The 15790-nt window shown below is 44.3% G+C and overlaps 1 long non-coding RNA gene across 2 annotated transcripts in view; it reads left to right on the top strand.

Moving 5' to 3' along the window:
- Positions 1-15790, top strand: part of LOC311438029 — a 21695-nt gene extending 5905 nt beyond the window's left edge. The window contains exons 4-9 of one of the 2 annotated variants that reach the window (XR_014693902.1): positions 222-361; positions 697-1484; positions 1757-1873; positions 6107-6304; positions 8391-8518; positions 13270-15790. This is a non-coding gene — a long non-coding RNA (uncharacterized lncRNA). The remainder of the gene's footprint in view (positions 1-221; positions 362-696; positions 1485-1756; positions 1874-6106; positions 6305-8390; positions 8519-13269) is intronic. The other variant, XR_014693901.1, reaches the window with a different exon arrangement.

Here is a 15790-nt window from a genome sequence, read left to right as displayed (position 1 = left end):
GTTACCACCGGGATGGTTTGGTGCAGAGGCACTCAGCTGGTGAGAAGCAGCTTGGTGACACAACAGCAGTGAGTGCACACACAGGTTATCAAGAAGCTAATAACAGGTGCCTTACTGAGGTAAGCAGCAGTGAGGTGAGGGATGTGGTCATAAACTGAAATGGGTGGGTTTGTCATGATGTAAAAAAAAAAGTGTTTTTTTTTTTTTTTTTTCTCCCTCAGAGGACAGTAAGATACTGGAAGAGGAGCCTGGAAGCAAAGCTGTGCAGCCTCTGTCCCTGGAGGTGTCCAAGAAAATGGAGAAATCCCTGTCCCTAACCAGGATATTGAACCTGTTGAGGCTTGCATACAGACATCCTAAGGTACCTCCCCAACTGCTTTGTGAGCAGGCTGATTTTATGGTCGTGCCTGAATATGCTGAAGAGCCAAAACCCTTTCTTAAGCCTCCACGTGTGACTTGGAGACATTAATGTTAAATCAGCCAAGATATTGAATACGATGCACGGGTACATCACCAGAAGCAGGCAGGATGCTTTGCTGTACTGCCACTGCTCTCTGCTGGCACGAATACAGCACAGCAGTTTCAGGATGTAGCTATTTTATGGCCCATAGCATGTTTTATGCTTACCATACTTCTGTGCCTTAACATCTCAGGTGATAGCTGTCCATTCCTTCACCTGCTGTTTGCTTTCTGTAGGATGGTGCCTTGCAGCCTCCAGCGACCTAGAGAAAGCCCCAGGAGCTTGTGCTGGTGAAGCTGAGAGACAAATAACTGTTGCCCTTTACAAACCATGGCCCAAGGTGGACAAAAAAAAAAAGGGAAGAAATACCACAGAGAAGAAGCCCTGGATGAATTGCAACTCATAATACTGGCAGTGCACTCTGGCCACCTTTGTGCCAGCATGAGAGAGTGCCCATGAAAAGTCTGCCTGTGCTATTTATGTCTTCCATGTGAAGAAAACTGTTGTCCCTAGAAGATGAGGTTATGGAGGGAGTGGAAGGATTCAGAGCTGGGGCCAGCCTTGTTCCCTGCTGGTGTGCTCTTGTGGTTTAAGCCAGCAGGCAGCTGAACATGACACAGCTGGTCTCTCGCTCTCCCTGAGAGTGGGGGAGAGAAATGAAAAAATGTGAGAATTCATGGTTAAGCTAAAAGGACAGTTTAATAAGACAGGAAAAAAAAGAAGGCCAGTCTTTGGTCAGTGATCACATCTTCTGTCCTCAGCAGCTTCCCACCCACCTTGCTTTCAGCCCAGGTGACATTTATGCACCTGGGACACCTCCATCCCCCAGCCACTCCACTTCTGGACCAGCTTTACCAATGTAGTTTTTCTGTGTGGAGACCAGGACCTGCATCTTGGATGTGGTGGTGATGCCCACCCACCCCCTGCAGCCAGCAGCATTGCTGACTCAATTCCCCTGCAACCTCCCTGTGCCAAGGGGTACCCCGCCAGGATGCGTCCCTGCTCTGTGGCTTCATGACACGAGGTTCTGTGCTTGCTCATGTACTTAGACAAATGTTATGGTATGGCAGAGAAGGCATTTGGTACATTTTTGTACCCCAAATACCATTTATTTCTCCATCTTTTGTAAGTAGAAGAAATCAAGGTATGACGTTGCTGTCAGCATATTGCTTGTCTGCAGCTACAAAGCTCTGAAAACAGACTTTCTATTATGGGAACTCTTCCTAGAAAACTTGGGCTAGAGTCCAGACAGACCCAGCTGCAGTTCACTGTCCTGCTTTCTCTCTTCTTTTGCAGCTTTCTTTTTGCTACTGAATGAAGCCGCTGGCATTTGGCTGTGCAAATCCAACTCCTCCCCGAGCGAGCTGGCCGCAGTGGCTGCTCAGGAACTGGCTGGGCATCAGCTGGCGTGTGGTGAGCATTGTAGCTTAACCGTGGCAGGCAGCTAAGCACCACAGAGTGGCTCCCTTACTCTCCCCAAGCATACACTCTCATCGTGTGTAAGGGCTTCTTGGGAACACGAACATGATCACTGCCCTTCCTCCTTCGTTACTCTGGCTGTTACTGCTGAGAAGGGCGTCACATGGTGTGGAATATCCCTTTGCTCCCTTTGCTCATCTGTCCTGGTTCTGTTCCCTCCCAGCCTCTTGTGCAATCCCCAGCTTCCTCTCTGGCAGCACTGCTTGTCTGTGTATGGACGCTTACCACTAACCATAAATCTAACCCTAACAAACTCCCCATACCCTAACACTGAACCTGACCAAGAAGCATAAGCCCCAAGCCTTAAACGCTAACTCTAACCTTATGGTTAAAACCTAATCCTAAGAATAACCTTAATGCAAAACCGCATGCTGTACCTTGACCCTCTTTAGCCTAACCCTAATCCTATCTGTCAACTGAAACCTCACTGTAGATCTACCCTGAATCCCTAACCTGTATATACCAAGCCTGACCCTGTCCACTATTCCTGTTTTTAATTATAACACAAACCTAAAACCTAATCAATAATCTGAGACTGTTCCAGAAGCCAAACACGAGCACTAGTCTGGATCTGAAACTGAACCCTGACTGTAAACTTAAAGCACTCCCCTAACGCAAACACTGACCCTAGAGAGTACCAAGGTCCAACACCCACCCAGTTTAGGGCTCCCATGAAATACCTCTCACAGTGGAAAAATTTTGGTAGCCCTCAACATCTTTTGACAGTCCTTCCATAACCCCACTCAGAAAAAGACTGTGTGTTGTCTTTCTCTCAAACTTCACCCTAAACCAACCCTCCCTAGTAATCCTTACCTGAATCCCTAATTGTAACCCACCACCCTAATCTAACCATAACCCTAAACCAAACCTTACCTTGAGCGATCCCTAAATCCAGCCCTAACCCATAGCTTTAACTGTAAACCTAAAGCCAAATCCTAAACGTAGTCCTAAAACTTAACCCTAACACTAACAATCATAAACCCTAAACTCTAATCTTAACCTGTTTCCATGAACACTAACACTAAACCCTATAACCATAACTTGAACCCTAATTCTAACCTGAGACAGAACCAGAACTTGGAACCTAAACACTAAACTGAAACAGAACCTTGAAATCTAACCCTAAGACAATCACAAACTAAACCATAAACTGAAGCCTTAACTTAATCTGTAACCTGGACCTCACCCCTAATCTAAATGTATTCCATAGCAGTAAATTTAGCATTAACACTGAACCTAACCCAAATCATAAATTCTAAGAATAACCCTTATCCACAAACAGTGCCCCAACTTGAGCAACACCCTAACCTTAACCCTCTCCCCAAACCTAAAGATAAACTTTATTGCTAACTGAAGCACACCTTAACTAATACTAACCTTAAACCTAACCCAAACCCAAAAGGTAACCCTAACTTGAGCCTGACCACTAACCTAATCCTAAATCTTGTGCGATTTCTTTTTGCTGCTGTTGTTGGTTTGCCCTCATCTCTGGAAATTCACCTCTCCAACGCTCATATTCTTTTTATTTCAAAACAGAGTATTGTGGTTAGTACAACTGTTGTAATCTGCTATCTAAAACTAGGCCAAAACAAAACCACGCAACATGATTCTTCTTGACAGAAAGGAGGTGTTGTGAGATGAGCGCTCTGGGAAATTTATGAGACGTTATAAACGTGTTTCCACATGTATATATATGTGTGCACATATACGTATACATGTAGCAAATAAAACCAGCTGAATAGTATGAATAACATATTTCCTAAACACATTAATGCAGAATAATGCATTCTACCTTAAGCTTCAGTTACTTGTCTACTCCCATTACGATCTTCTGGCTGAATCGCTTGGTATGATGTTCTTTTGCAATCGTGCAATATTTTTCTAGTTTCAAGCACAGCCATCATTTAGACTTTGGCATCTTCTTAGGGGCTAAAAAGGTCTCTTGTAAAGCAAAGCACAGGCAGGGACTGGGACAGCTGCACAGCTATGGTGTTTTCATTCTTTATTATGTAGGATTTTGTACAGTGTAATTGGAGCTTTGACGTCTAAGCTCCTGTTTGTAGCTTTTGATGGCAGATAGGCTACGTCCTTATCAGGGATAAAGACGACATCAAGTTGAACTGGTTTCAAATGCTTCCAGAACAGGTTTAGAGATGAGGATGATCTCAGAGAAATGATCTCTTCCCTATGCAGTCACCATGTACCAGAGGGCCCTCCATGGTAACCGGGTCTTGTCTCAGCAGGGGCTGTGATCTCTGCATTTTATACCATTGTCTTTCCCCTGCTGAACCCCCTTGGTTTAGGCCTCGAGGAAAAAGAGGTGAAGGGAGCCCTAGGGAGAAAAACAGAGAAGTTGTTTAGTGTTTTCTCACTTATTTTTTTCAATGCTGAAGAAAGATACAATGTGTTTCTGGTACAATATATAGTAAAAATACAAGTGATAGGATCCACTTGACTAAACATAGATGACTTGTTAGGAATATCTACATCTAAACGAGCTTCCCAGGCCAATTTTGTAGTCACAGGGGAAAAATAGTCAAATTTGGAAGTGATTCACTATCATAGAATATATATTCACCTTATCATAAATTACACAACCAAGGTCAGATGAATCACCCTGGAAAGATCTCTTTCTCCTCAATGTCCGGGAAGGCACTCTATCCCAAAATGCACCAGAAAGTCATGGTTTTTCAGCTCACGTTATTGATGCTCTGTTTTGTGTGAGGCAGCGGGAACAACCCCAGCCCCACAGCTAAAATGCAAAGAGTAGATTTCTGCTCGTTACCTCGCCAGCTGGGGGATCCCTAAAGCTGCACCTGGGCAGAGGCGCACCTGGGCAGAGGCACACCGGGGGGGACGCAGGCACTGCTCAGCTCAGCTCCTGCCAGCAGCTCACTGCCTGCTCTTTACACCTGTTTACCAAGGGCTCTGTTTTTACCACCATGCTGTGATCCTCGCTGTGCTGCTTTGATCTTCTCTGTACGAAGGCCAGGAGCCCACGTGTCTGACAGAGCACCTCCACGTCTTCCAAACACCTGCTACCTCAACACAGATGTGCTACTTGCCAAACACAGAGAGCACAAACAGCAGCAGGTACAATTTATGTACTTTTCTACATTACTACTTGCCAGACGTTACTTATTCCCACCTGCAAGGTCACTTGAGTATATTTACAATCCTCCTCCTCAGTCCTCCCTTCTGATACCATCCTCCTCGCCAATCTTTTAACCCATTCCTCCCAACAGTTATGCAATCAGCAGTGATATGATCTTACATAACAAATACTCCAATGTCAAGGTTCACGTTTGTAGCATACTGGCGTCTGTTTTCAAGACAAGCCAGTAGTAATTGTATCCTGCTGAATATAATAGTACATCGTGGGTGAAGTGGGCTCTGCTTTGGCTGCACAGCATTTCATGTAATTTCAGCACTGAACACTTTTTTGTTGGTTTTCTGCTTGCAGGTATCTACAGAAACTCTTCTATTAGCCCTTGCTCATCTCTTGTCACTCCAATCTGCAAAAAAAAAAAAAAAAGATTGATTTCTTAATCCCACCCCTTGCAAGCCCAAGAAATGCTCCTGTATTTGCCTTGGCCCTTGGCAGCCTGTTCCTGCAGAGTGGTAGTAGAGAGGTTATGACTGATTAGGAATCGGATGCTGACACCAGCAGCCCCTCAGGCTTGGCAGAAGCAGTGGTGGTGCCTCTGTGGCAGCACTGATTCATTCAGAACAAACCAGAGAAAGGCCCAAGAAGAGGAGGGGAATGGTAGCTGCCCCCCTGCCAGGTAGGCAAGGTAAAGGTGAAGGTAAAAGTGCAGTAGTCAACACCTTGGAGTCCAAGGGGAGCGAATTATGGGTGACGTTGCTCAAAAAACAGCACTGGGGCTGTTCAGCATCACCATCATCACTGACCAACACAAAGGGACAGAAGGCTCCTCCGCGAGCCTGCTGATAATGGTAAACTGGGAAGGGATGGAGCAGCTCATAGCCACAAAGGCTGGATGTAAGTGTATGTAGAAGGAGAGTGTCTGCTTCTTAAAGGGTATCTGGTGAAGGGCCTTTTCCAATCCTACAATGAATAAGAAAGGGATAAAGTGGTGGGAACCAAGTCTGATCAGTCACACTAATCAAAGAGGGTATGTGATAATGTGGGAATGTTTATTCCAGCTGGGTTATCTGATGGAGGACTTCTGAACTGGGATGACAAGAAGAAAAGTTGGGGGAGTCATAAGCAAAATGCTGGGACACAGACCTGACAAAGCAGAAATGGAAACAATGATAAACAAACCTTCTAGTCATGCAAATTGATGGGCTATCAAACTACAGGTACCACGTCCAAGAAGATCAGCCTGGACTTTGCAACTGGTAAGACTGTGAACTGGGGCAGGGGCTGGACTGGGAGGGGTGCAGGAAACTGCAGAGCTCTGCAAAGCCATGGGGAGTGTGCAGGTGGAAGGGGCAACAGGAGGAACAAGATGGGGCATAGATTAAAAAAAAGGGTACAAAAGTGCCAGTCACATGTCAAATGAGGCTGGCTAGTGATCTTGCACTGGCTGAACCCTGTGCTTGATTATCGTAGACTGTTCTATCTTTTTCTGATTGTTGCTTCTTAACGATCTGTGTTTTCACATTCTCTCCCCTGTGTATGCATGCTGAAGGACTACATGCCAGCTTCTGTGAGTGAACTGGGTGCCAACTACCAGAGTTAGACTAGGGGTGTAAGAGCCCCCAGCCTGTGGTGCCAGCTACTGGAGCGACTGGGGTCATCAGCTAGCAGAGCAAGTGGAGGTCTTCTACTCCCATAGTAGTAGAAGTCTTTGCCTTGCTCCTATAGACTGTAAATGACTCTATAACCCTCCTCCTTTCATCCTTTCCCCAGTTTTCAGCCTCTCTCTGAGTCTGGAGTCCAAGGTCTAACTACAACACACCAGCACAGCCCCAAAATGCATATTTCCTCCTTCCCCAGCCTGGCTCTCAGGCGTATTTTCTTCTTTCCCTGCAGTGCTCAGGCAGAGACATAAGCACTTACATGGTCTGTTTCTGATGGCGAATTGGTTGCACGGTGACTTGAATGGCCTCAAGTTGCACCAGGGGAGGCTCAGGTTGGAAATGAGGAGACATTTCTGCTCAGAAACAGCAGTCAGGCACTGGGACAGGTTGCCCAGAGAACTGGTGGCGTCTCCGTCCCTGGGGGTGTTCAAGGAAAGGTTGGACGTGGTGCTTAGGGACAAGGTTTAGTGGGCAATATCGGTGATATCGGTGGGTGGTATGGGGATTGTTGGACTAGATGATCTTAGAGGGCTTTCCAGTGTTAATGATTTTATGATTCTGTGACCCCGATGGCAGGTGGAAAGTGCTTGCTTGCAAGCACTTGGCAATTTGAGGCCCTGCTGAGCTGGGGAAGCCGTAGGTCACAGACAGGCTGGATAGGTTTGGGAGCGGGGAAATGCCCTGATGTTACAGGTAGCCGTAGGCAGTTAGGTGAATTGGAAGTGTCACTGAGATTGGTTCTGCTATGGGAAAGACTCAGATAGGTTATGACACAGCAGTACAGCCTGAGGAAGCAGAGCTAACGTATATGAAGTCCAACGAAGTGGAAAGCACATATAGGAAAAATCTTGCTTTATGATGACAGGATTAGGCAGGTGTGTTAGCAAGGCAAACAGTAATGATACTGGAGGGCACCGCTGGCAGTCAGCAGCTTTTTGTTGTCTTCCTTCCCTCCCTCTCCTAAATTCTCTTAAATCTCTGTGTTTTGGGGACAAGGGGTGGAAATGGGAGGATGAGGGGCACTGGGATTCATGACAAATTTCTCAGCGTGCTAGCTGTTCATTGTAATCCTGGTGGTGTAAGCAAGACGGGGATGACAGAAAGTTTCTGAAATCATCCTAGGAACAGCTGTACTAGAAAGGATTCTTCACAAGACAACTGAACTCTGAAATTAAACTTAAGTGCTGTAAGCTTTCGTAGATCCTCTGACCTGCGGTATAAAGTAAGGAAACCCCTCTAGTTTTCAAAGGTAAAAGGAGATGCTCTTTAAAACTTGCTCTTAGTAAATGAATAGTGACTTTCTTAGTTTGGTTACTACAGACGTCAGGCTGAACGTTTTGCCTAAAAATGAAATGTTAATTCTTTCTCAAGTAGGAAAATGAATAAAGGTCACATGCTGGTGAAGAAGAGCCTCTTTCTGCTTCCCAATTCCTAGCCCTTAGGGTATGGTTGCTTTCGTAGGTGCTGTTGCTCAATCCTGATATTCCCACCTAAAAGGAAAACAAACTGAGATAAAAAGAGGTCTGTCTGCTATGAGAAGTCCTGTGTTGGAGGTGATATGGGGGGAGCAGTAGAACTATTCCTACCAGTTCTTTCCAGAAGACACTTCTCATAGACTCGGTGCAAAAAGGGAAGTTTTCTAGTTGATCTAAAATAAAAGTTGTGTTACTTTTTCTTCCAGTTCCTCAGCGTTTCCGTGCAGTGGTGTTTCTTAAGCTGGATGTGGCTGTAGAAGCAGATCAATCCTCAGTCCCCTTTCTTCTTCCTTTTCAGTCCTCCGAATTTCCAGCTTTGGTCCTGGCTTTTCAGGTTTGTTTTTGTAGGTCTCTGTGTGGTGTGTTACCGTGATGTGACTGGAGGCCAGTTTAGATTAAAGTAGTTTAGGAAATATTCCTTTCTCCTCTATTAATATGAAAAGATGAAGAATCTAGAGAGGACCTGCACTGTAAACACCTATTTATTTCTTTTTAACAAGTGAGGTTCTGGGCAAATAAAGAAGGCTGAGAAATGGTGGAGATATTTTGCAGGGACTCACGCTCTGCCCTAATGCTGCTTCATGGCTCAACAGTAGGATCGGCAAATGTTACTTGTCTACTTTTTAGGCCAGTCACAATTGCTAGCAAAGTATATACAGATGGTTCTGGCTCATTAGGTTTCTTAAATACAAAATTGTTTTTAACAGGGCAACGAGACAGCCTGTTCCTTGTCTGCGGGTCTGAATTGACTGATCAGTGAGGCGCATGATACTGGAGTGGGAGCTAAATTAGAACAAGGTTTGATGGCAAATCTGTCTGACCCTTCCTTTTGAAAACGAGGCGCTCGGGATAATGAGTGAGCAAAGGGCTGGTGTTCTGGGCAAGGACCTGGACTCACGACAGCAATCTTCCCAAGGGAGCCTCTGCTATAGCAACGGTATTAGGGGCAGGGAAAGCAGTAGGAATTGCCTGTCAGTATTCACTGCTAATTAGGCTTCACCCTGGCCAGGGATGCAGACACTTATGAATTCCAGTAAAAGACTGGTGGCTTTTTTGTGTGGTCATGCTGAGCTAGTTCCTACAGCTGAGTTTACTGCCAGAGTTTCCTGGATTAAGTAACAATGCTGCAATTCTGGCTTATTTTCCTTCTCGATTGGAGAACTGCACGATGACCTAAGTAACATCCGCATGGTTTAGCATCTGAGCCGCTCCCGCCACCACCCTGTTTTTTTAGCTGATGTCAGCCTGTTGCTCAATCTGTGCCTCCTGACTGGAGAAATGCTTTGTAAGAGAACTCATTGCAGTCACTTCTGTTTTGTGCCTGATTTAACATCTTCACAGCTTAATCTCTTGGAATCTTGGCTAAATCTTAGGTGTTCAATAGGCAAGGAGGAGCTGCCCAGGAAATCCACTCAGACCCACGGAAAGATATGTATTCTGTCATTATACAAGGGAAATAGCATTGGGAAGGGCTGTTTTGTGGCATGAATGGGGAAGCCAACTCTGGTCACAGTGTAAGAATGTGTGCAGCACGTGAGTGTCTGCAATGGTCACCTCTAAAAAAGGTCCCTGTAGGGCAGAAAGGAGCTGCCATGTGGGAATATCTTCAGTCTCCTTGTGTTGTTCCTGAAGTGGTCAGCCTTTGCTGTTCCAGCATGAGTCCCTGTCTGAGGAATGCCTGTCTGTGAGCTGACTGTGGAGCTTGCTAGCTCCATCCATCAGGCAATCCAACCCTAGAAACTGGCCTAAAAGGGTTCACTTTTCCTATTCTGTTTTCTACTCGATTAATGAGCTGAACTGACTCATAGGGGCCCTGATGAAGGTTGAAGCTAGTGTAGGGTAAGCGGAGTGGCAGGGGACAGAGAAAAGAGGCAAATAAGGTGCTGGGGCAGGTGAGTGATGTACGTGTGAGAAATGCAGTCTCTCCTTACTGACAGCCTTACCTTGTGTGAGTACTCTCAGCCTATTGCTGTCCTGTGGGCTATGACCCTTCAGGATGCCTTTCAGAAGCAAACAAGTCCATCAAACAAAAGGCAAGGAGTCCAGCCTGTGCTAAATAAGTGAGGAATGGAGTCTGTTTTCTTGTCTGACTGGGAAGTTCCTGATTTGACTGGTTTCAATCTTGGTCATCACAGCTAGTTTAGACAATGGGGCAGTGTGGCTATGCATGACCGAGCAGACCTACTCATAACAGAGTGACTAATGGACAGATTCGTTAGGTCAGGGGGAGCATTCCACCAACCTCCTTAAACCTGAAATGAAGCTGGAGAAGTCTGACATTTTTTGCTACCTCGTGAGACTGATAGCAAAGATTTTGGCTGGGGTCTCTTTCCAGCCTGCTGACCAAAACAACAGGACAACATAAGCCAAGGTTTGAGAATCTAGTGGTCTGCCTGGGTTTATTGATTCTTCCTAGTCTGTTTTTTTTTTTTTTTTTTTTTCTCCAGAGAAACTCTCAACACAGCAAGTGCTATAGCTTGGAATAGACAGATGTGATTGCTGAGGCGTTTATATACTCTGTTCTATAGCAACACATGCTCCTGTAGCTGCCTGTCCATGTAGATGATTGCAAGGGCAGGGTGGCCTGTTCTGAAAGCATTTTATCGGTTACTGAAATACTGGACCATGCCCACAGATACCATTTGCTGAATTTAAGAAGAAGACTTATGCATGGTCCTCATATCCAGTTCTACATATTGATACCACCTTGGGTTTCACTGCAATAGAGGCTGCTGATGCTATTTTTTCCCCCCATTTTACTTCTCCCTCTGCCCAGTTTCACTGATTTTTTATTTATTTAGTTTTTCCCCCACAAATGCTGTGCTGAACTGTTTCAAAAGGGTGAAGCCCTTGGCTCTCCTTTTGCCCAGTTTGTTCAGCAAATGGGGCAAAAGTGGTTATGACACAGGGAAAGCAGCAGCAGATCATTTCCCCCCCAGTTGCTGCTGGTGTTGCGTCCAGCTCATTCAGAGGCAACTCTGCAGGGACAAATGCACTTCAGTACTGGCTGACTGCTCCACAGATAGCACATGCAGGAGCAGGTCCCCCTTCATCCTTTTGAACTGCTTTTAAATATTTTTATCCTGATGGTATCCAGCTGGGCATGGTTTAGGAGTAGATTACAGCCAGCGGGAAAAGTGTGCAAGTGGGTGTGCAGGTGGAGCCTGTGGAATTGTGGCTGCATCTCAGTTGCATAAGTGGTATCAGTTTTTCAGTGTCCCCTTACAGCAGCAGGGCAGGATCCATTTTGGCCCACAGACTCAGAAAATCTACTTTCCACTTTTCTACTTCTACCTCTACTTTCCACGTGCCCTTGCCAGACTTTGCCTCACTTCAGTAACAAAAAATCCTCCAATTCTTCTAAGCTAGTAAGACTCAACCTCTTCAATTCCTAAGAAAAAGCCATGAAATGAAGTTCTGGAGAGACCTGCTCAAGAACAGCAGTCCAGAAGTGTCCTCCCCTATCAGCATGCCCTGCCTGAGAGATCTTGATGTGGGCTGGTGCTTGTTTTTGAGGCAGAGCTGATGTTTTATCGGGCCGGTGCATGTTCTTTAAGCTGGTGTTTAATGGCCAGTTCGCTGTAAAAGCTTGTTTCTTCTCGTCATGCTTGAAAGCATTTGCCTGCCTGCCCCTTTTTGGGTGGCTACGTATAAAGGCAAAGAGCACTTCAGGCTTAATGCTACATCATGTCTGTTCAAACTTGATGCTACGCAGACTGCCAAAATGGCATCTCAGGGATGAAATGTAATTACCAATACGAGCATGCATGGGTGGGTGGATAGCCTGGTTTTGGGGGCATAGCAATGGGATAGAGAAGCTTTTGGAGAGCTACATGGCTCTGCCTCAGATCTGCTGCACTGATGTCTCACTTCCCCCACTGGTCTCCGTGTCCCACTGACCACGTGCAGTGTCACAGCTTATTTCTGTATGAAAGCCCTATAACGCACTGTGTGTTGGGAGCATGTGGGATCCCAGTGTTGCCTGTGGGGCCAGACATTGTGCTGCAAGCATGCCAGTTCCAGCTGTGTGCCCAAAATACGCTGTTAGGCATCCTCACAAAAACAACCGAGAGCCTCAGCTGGCAGGTATATGCTTAAAGTTTCTCTCTGTGATGGATTCCCAAATGAAATCTGATCTTTAATCATAAGGACATTACCTGTGCATCGTACTCAGAATGAGAGCTGCCCCATCATTCATGAAGACTTGAATACTTCAAAGTGTTTTGCAGGGGAATTCCTGATAGGAAGTTGATGATTTTTGGTCTGTTGAGAAATTTTCCACTGTTTGTTGACTTTAGCAGGGTGGTTTTATTTACAAGACATTTTTTCCCCCTAACATTTTACTCAAATCCTAAAAGTTATTAAGTAGAACAGTATTTAAAGACTTTGTAAATCTGAAAGGGAAGAAAAGTTGAGCACACTAGAAGAGGATAATGACAGCATAGCAAATGTTGTGGCTTGTGTTAACTGTAGAAGACTGTTGACGTTAAACTAATTCTGGATTTTGCAACCAGGCAAATCTCTCTATGCCCATCTGGTGCTCGGGCTGTCATTGGAATAAAATCTAGAGCTTTTGACTCACAGGTAGCGGAGCCAGACTTCAAATTAGGTTAAGTGGGATCGGTACGTCAGTAAATTCACCAAATACTGCTTCTGGCTGTGCTGAACAGACAGAACTATTGTGTTATTAACATTGTTCTTCCTCATTCTCATGCCTCTAAGCACTTTTTTTTAATTTTTTTTTTTTTTTTTATTTTAAATTTCATTTAAACAAACACATGCCAAAGAAGAAAAGATTAATTAAAAGGATATTCTGAACAAATTAGAGAACTGTAATCTCCTGGGGCATTTAGCTTAAACTGTCTATGTGCAGAAATGTTTCAGAGAGAGAAGAAAGCTGTAAGTACTTAGAAAATGTTTGTCTGTCCAAAATGTATGTTATGCTATTTGCCTACAAAATCCTGCAGTACAGACTGTTACAGATTTTGTCTTCGTGACATTTTTTTTTCTATAGCAGAACAGTTTGCTGTCTCCTAAGCAAATGTACTAGAGTAACTTCCAACACCCTTTGTTTTTCTGCTGTAGGACTCTGTTTCCAGGAATTAGCAGTACTGTGTAACCAGCTGTTTGCATACTGAATTGGAATTACTCAGTGAATCCCGGTGCCTAAAACCTGGGTTTCCCCAGAAAACTGGGCACCCGAAAGAAACGACTGAAGAATTTAAGCAGTGTTTTACCCAAGGAGCTACAGGAGGATTTTGCAATCAGTTGGAATTCCATTTATAGGATATCTTACAGCACAAGTGGAGCCCAGATGTTTTCGGTAAACGGCTTTCAAAACAGTTGAGATCAGTGTCAAATTTCCAGACATGTGATCCAGCTTGGAGTCAAGTTTGGGGTTGCTTTTGTGTTTACCTAAAGTCTGTGTGCTGAATTACACTGAAATTTGAGGGTGGAATAAAGTTCTCTATAACAAATATTTGACTGGACACACGGTTTATCTTATTTGCAGAACTTTGAGCTTTGAAAAAAAGGTTACTGTATTTTTCTTAGCATAATATTTGAGGTATATTCAGCTCCCTCTTGCTCACTGGATTTAGAAATGGCGTTGCATTTTAACTCAGATCTGTTATTATTCTAGCTATTAAACTAGCACGGCGAGAAAACATTTCAAAGCGAGATGGGAACCGTTTCTACATATGATAAATGACACATGCATTCCTGAACAATCCGGCTTGCCCAACTGCAGTGAACTCTGCTCACGTGAAGGCAGCCCTCTTGTTGGAGGTCTAGCTGGCTGCCTAAGTCATATGCTAAGTTTTTGCTGAGGCAGTCTATCAGCAAAAAATCTGCCTTCCAGTTTTACAAGCTTAGAATTTACTTTTGCAAGTACTGTCTAGTCATTTTTCAGCCCACAGTAAGATCACTGCCATAATTTGGAAGATCATACAGAAAAATGGCACAGGTTGAGTCAGTATGAATGATTGTAAAGGGTGTGGAAGAGACATGGAAACCCTCCCATTTTTAACACCGTATCCAAGCCTTACCCTATGCAAAGTCCTTGCCAACTTCAAATGCTACGTTGCCCTGTCTGTGCAAATTTGCTGTAACTGTGTGTCATGCCCTCTTCAAAACCTGCTCAGGGTTTCCAATCTAACAGTGATTTACCCTTGGCCTGGGGTTGGACTCCTCTTTCCTGAGACTGTATGCGCGTCACACGCAATGGGTGTCACACGTCACTGAGATACTTTGAGGTGTGTGAAAAGACAACCTTGATGCTTTTTTTTCCTGCTACACCTTGAGCTGTGTCAACCAGTTCTCTGACTTAACCACCTTGTGTATATGTATGTAAAGAAGCTCATTTTATTTATGCATTTAATTTTTATGAGCAAAAAGGCTCAAATTTTTGCAAACTTGAATGGATGTCTTGAGTTGACATATAAGGAACCTAAGCGTTACTGTCCTTGATTTGGCTGAGCTTCAGATTTGTGCTCTACATAGCATGTTTACATCTCAGCTGTAAACAAATGAGAGATCTTGCTCCATTGTTTCAGATGGGATCTAGTCCAAGGGAAAACAGAGATTGTCTTCAACAATTTGAAGCTTGTGTAGGCAGACAATACATCGCCTCTTGCCTGTGGGCAGCATGAAGAATGCCTCTGGTTTAGATCAGCAAAGCAGCCAGGAGCAGACACATATGCAAAGCAAGGCTGCGCATGCACTCAGCTAAGATGATGGATCAGTCCGCAGGCCACTGTGATGTTTGTGTGCAAAAGTGTACTGGAGGAAACAGTTTGGACTATGCCAGGTTCTTCCTGACTGCACTGAGATCTTTCATCTATTGGATTTGAATGAAAAATGCCAAGATCTCCCTACTGCTTTGGACAGTTGCATGAATAACGGTCGGGCATGCAATTAACTACTAGCTACTGGAAGCTATATGATAGAAAGTAGTCTGCAAAGCATTGTCAGACCCAAAATGTGAGCTTGCAGTTAGCAAACGTGCATGGCATTTGATGTGAAGTCCAGCCCAAGTATGATAATGCTTCTTGCAGGCTGCTTCCCAAGAATGCTCATTCTTGATGAAGAAAGGCACAAGATAAAAGAGGGCTTGACCCAAGCCACAGAAAAACAGTAGGAAATAGTCAAACTTAAACCACTGTGACAGTACTTTGAGAGAGTCAGTTGCACTGTCAACATAAAAATTGTAGTTATAGCTAAACCTAAACTCTTCTAAGACCAGAATGTTAGACAATCTTTGTATTTGTAACCAAGACACTATGATGAATGAGTGTACAACCCAATATTTACTATTCTGGACAAATAAATCTGCTGTCATCACTGTTAATGTGTATGTTTATGCAACTTGTTATCGATCTAGAAAGCAGAATGTAGCACTTTCCTAATCTTATTGACATTTAATCATCGGTGGCACAGAGTGTCCAAACTTCAGAGGAAATATTCCCATTATTAATAGACTATTTGCTCAGTTGTTTACAAACTGTGATGTTGTACAGCCTTTCATGGAACAATGTAATGAGGATTTATGCAGCTTTGGTCATGATGAGATTGGAAAAAAAATAAACAATTGTTTGCAATCTATAAA

This window comes from Aythya ferina (genome assembly GCF_964211825.1).
Source record: "Aythya ferina genome assembly, chromosome: 5".
Lineage (NCBI taxonomy): Eukaryota > Metazoa > Chordata > Aves > Anseriformes > Anatidae > Aythya > Aythya ferina.
This window is presented reverse-complemented; position numbering and strand designations above follow the sequence as displayed.